This window comes from Panulirus ornatus, chromosome 18, assembly GCF_036320965.1.
Source record: "Panulirus ornatus isolate Po-2019 chromosome 18, ASM3632096v1, whole genome shotgun sequence".
NCBI classification, from domain to species: Eukaryota; Metazoa; Arthropoda; class Malacostraca; order Decapoda; family Palinuridae; genus Panulirus; species Panulirus ornatus.
In genome coordinates this window covers 43703288-43707962 of record NC_092241.1, presented here as the reverse complement: position 1 = coordinate 43707962, position 4675 = coordinate 43703288, and the positions used below count along the sequence as shown (strand labels likewise).

The following is a 4675-nucleotide window of genomic DNA, read 5'->3' as shown; positions in this document are numbered from 1 at the left end:
GTACCTGGATCTCGCCTTCATCGTGGTAACGTTCCAAGACGCGTAACAAACGAAGAAACTATCGCGTACGACCACCCTTCGAGAGGCACAGGTTTACACTAACTCTGAATATACTGTTCAGAAAAAATATAGTTATCGCTCACAGAGGAAAGCGTCTCCCAAGTCTCTATGTTTGTGTATTTTCTTATGTATTTCAGCAGATAATCTGTAAAGTACATATTCATAGGCAAGGTTGAAAAGCTTTATCAAGTGGAATGCATTATAAGTTATACTAGAAACTAAGAAAGTCAAACAACCATACAATATTGCATGATGACAGCGTACAGTACATACAGAAACATGCCGATCTAATATGAAAAAGAAGAGCTCTGGTAGAATGATCAGCGTTAAGCTCCGCCCACTGCTAGCCTCACGCCGGGCTTCTCTCGTCTGGCAGTTGGGCGAGTGTCCACTACGCTCATTATCAAAGATATTTCAATAATAATTCGCCACCTGAGAGCGAAATGAATTACTCTAAATATCTTAAAAGATTAAGTAACAAATAAACTATTTCATATCATTTTGTTTGCACTTTACATGCTTACATAAAATAAGAACGCATAAGAAAATAAGAATCCCACCAACTGTAAAGTTTTCAGTGGGCACTTTACACTAATATATGTCCTATTATCGTATAAATTTGCGATTACTCTAATAAGTACGAAATTTCAAAATAAGAGAAAATAGCCTATAGATTTTAAGAAAATATATGGCAACCAAATTCCAAGAAGATATCCAATTCAAACAATACATGGCGCGATTTTCAAAACTGGGTGAAATATTAAATAGCAGGAGCGAAATGTCCGTGAGGAGGTTCTCGCATGTAGTGTGGGAGTATAAGTCTGAAATATCTTGTACACATCAGAGTTTTTCAAGCTTTATTCATCTGGTGGAGTGAAAAATGATGATGACGGATTTAATGACACTGGCTGTTCAATAAGCCTAAATCCGATAAACTAACTTAAATGGCGAGTTGATGTGAATGACTTGTAACAGCGAGATAGCATTATAATTTTACGTGTTTGATACAAATAAAGTTATTGTACTTAAAACAACTGCAAAGGAAGTGGGTAATGACCAACAATGGAAAGCAACAAGAAAACTCACAACTGCTCGCAAACACTGGCTGAGGAATCTTTACAAGATGACTGAGTCAGGAAACAGACAAAAAAAAAAAAAAAAAAAACATGACTGACTTGAATACAACAAACTGAGATCAAGTGTTGCGTCATGCTCAACATTTGATGTTTGGTTTCTATATTTATGATATCCCAGGGTATATTCAGAATCATGCTCAACATTTGATGTTTGGTTTCTATACTTATGATATCCCAGGGTATATTTAGAATCTGATAAGTTTGAAATACTAACTTACTTGTAAGCCGAACTTATATGAGTCTCCCTGTATTCCTACACTAAATTAGGTCAAGCGAGGTTACATCAGTTCTGGCAAATCATCGTAAGCTAGATTCATCATTCGTAAACATATCATGGATAATATATGGCAAACAATAGTCAAATAAGGGTCAGAATTAAATGGATCCACACATTTGGATGTACTTAAAATCAATAACGTAAAGTAATATTTAAAGAATATACAGTCTAGTAACCGAGACAACAGAAAGTGACTTCTACATATATCAATTCCAAGCGCCTATATAACTATTAATATATATATATATATATATATATATATATATATATATATATATATATATATATATATATATATATATTCTAAGACATGGAGACTCATGACTTATAATCCAGGTATCTGAGGAGGATCGACCCATAAACTGAACTCTGGAATCTGCAAACATTCTCTAATTACGTCGAATCACAATAGATTGTGCGAAAATCCCAACATATTGCACGTCAACCACATGACACTCAGGATAGAAAAGATACTGACACATCTGTAAAACGTTCTGGAAATTATGCACAAAAGTATTACTGAAACTGATATGAGGCCTTTTTCTCATCAAAATCCCAATCACTGACGAATCATGAAATTTTTTTTAACAAAGCCCACCACTGAAAAAAGTAGGTCATAATGTTCATTTCAATCGAATTGCAGGTTTATGTAGCTAACGTACTCTAAAAAAAATAAAAAATTTTGCTTGGAAAGTTAATTAACTACATCCAGTAAATTAAGATCTTGAAAACTATGTTAAAGCAATATAACTTTCATATATAATGAGCAAAAAAAAAAAAACGGATTAAGAAATCGTACCCTTATTAAACTTTGACGTTCCAAAGATTACCAAATCCTCTTTACGAGTACTTAACAACAACAACAACAATAATAATAATAATAATAATAATAATAATAATAATAATAATAATAATAATAATAATACAGGAATGAGGGGTCATACGTCTTCAGAGAAAATATGAATCTTGGAAAAGTTGGAATTTCTTAGGCGGTGACTAATAAAAAGTCTTACTGCAAATTTCAGTCATAAGAAAATATTTAACTCTAACCTAAAATTATTCAAGACGAAAACAAACAAATAAGGGAAGCTAAAAGTCCATAGCCCATAATACCGAACCTGATGAAAATGATGGACAAGAGAAACAAGATTGATGGATCTATTTTCTCTTCCGTGATAGGTAAGACAGGTGTTCTTACATAATAACAACGCGTTCCAGGTATAATGCCCTTATCTAGCGTTCCCACGCATTGCAAAACGTGGCGCTATATCTATTCTCAACAGAAAAAATAAAAAAAAAACCTAAGTTCCTTAGGTACTTATTTCATAAACGAGTCACTGTTTCAGTTCAAAAGACAAAAACAGATTAATGCTGATTATTGTCATAAAGTTACATGTTCTGGAGACTTTATATCGATTTAAAGTTGGTTACATGTTTTAACTTCCATCTCTGTATATTACACAAGATATATGCATGATGTAATGGTCTAAGTCATCAGGTTAGGATGGACTTCAATCTTACGTAACCAAAGACCTAATCTGTGTGCACTCCATGATAAATGCATTATCTAAAGGTCCAGTGACATCACAAATCTTTTCCTGCTGTTCGACCGCCATACTGAAGGAAGCATAATCGCTCGAGAGAAATTCTTCTGAATTGGTTCCCTGGATATATACACTTAAAAGTTTGCACCAGTAAATAGTTGTACAAAGTCAGTCTGGCCCAGCACCAGTAAATAGTTGTACAGTCAGTCTGGACATTTCTGCCAATGAGTCCGTGAAATGGAGGCCGGCTCACTAAACTATGCAGCATTTAGTCCCTGATAGTCGGAAATTCACGGTCTACAATTTTACAACATAAACAAACGTTAACTGTATAACTTAATAATTATGTAAAGCAGTATCAAATGTAATTCAGATACATCTAAGTACACGTATGTAGATGGATTTGAATCGACTCTTTGTTTCCAACCTCTCATCCATGATATGTTTACCATGGCGCATATGAACTAATCAGCCCAAGCTAGGAAAATATGAGAGAGATTCTGGGGCTGCACCAGTGATCTCCCTAACTGTTACCTCCCTACTGTTCCCCACCCACCTGAATAACCATACATATTCTAGGTTATGCCTTAGACACTGGTTATCGACATAACGCCATCGATTCTGGACAAGATCCGACACAAAATTATCGCGTTTTTCCTTTCACAATCAGAATTACAGATGAACTGATTGATAGTCACTACTCGACTGAATCTCCTATCGATTCATTGTACCTTCATTTGATGTTCAACACAATTCCTTAAACGGGAGTTGTTCTACGAGTTTGATGTTCAACACAATTCCTTAAACGGGAGTTCTTCTACGAGGAAGACATGTTCCAGCGTATCATCATTTACTATCAAAGCAAATACTTTTCAACATAAGTTTGAACATCTTATATAGGGAAACCCTCACATTCCATTAGTCTCCTTGATAAGCTCACACAATATTCCTATAAAATTATGGAACAACTTTCACACAAAAATCACATAAATAGTACATTTCATATAATATCCATCATCACTCATTTCAATGTTAACTAACGTAAGAGAATTTCCATGTTAATTCACTAAATTTTCTTATCACTTGTGTTTTATTCCAATAAACACATGAATCATTTTACCTCATATATCAATGTTAATTTTCTAACAACACATTGCTTTTATGATCGCACCTGCACCAACACTGACACCACAACACGGAACGCGAGACACAGGTACATAATCCAAAGACCAATGACACTGACTGTGGAGGACGGACACTGAGCACCGCCTCCCGCCCGCCGTAAACACTGGCTCGTCTTGCGTCAGAAAATTGCCAACGCGGAGGGTTACATTTTCGTATCCCACGAGAATATACTTGTAAACAAACGCTATTTTCTTTCGTACACTTGTAATATTGTGTTATAATAATGACAGGCTTTCAAATTTATATTATCAGAAACAACATTTCATTACGATTGATGCAGATATGATCAAACTTTTGTTAAAAGGTGGATTTTAATGCTGAAAAATGCGTGGGATTAGTAAAAGGAAACCCGAGCGCCTGCGTTCATGACCAGAGTCCCTCCACGTCGACTGTTGTGAGTCAGTCAGTACGTGTATCTTCTTCGCTCTTGGACTATTTGTGGAGTAAGTATTGCGCATTATGTGGAACGATCT

At 35.1% G+C, this 4675-nt stretch overlaps 1 protein-coding gene across 3 annotated transcripts in view; it reads right to left on the bottom strand.

Moving 5' to 3' along the window:
* LOC139755040 (uncharacterized) overlaps nucleotides 1-4310 on the bottom strand; it is a 113243-nt gene extending 108933 nt beyond the window's left edge. Inside the window, exons 1-2 of one of the 3 annotated variants that reach the window (XM_071673006.1) lie at nucleotides 4189-4310; nucleotides 1-205 (exon numbers count right to left, since the gene is read on the bottom strand). The exon at nucleotides 1-205 is cut by the window's left edge and continues 389 nt beyond it. The gene's annotated coding sequence lies outside the window, so the exon portion shown is untranslated. Of the gene's footprint in view, nucleotides 206-4137 lie in introns of all 3 variants that reach the window. The other 2 variants (XM_071673008.1, XM_071673007.1) reach the window with 2 other exon arrangements.
* Between the last annotated feature and the right edge of the window lie 365 nt (nucleotides 4311-4675).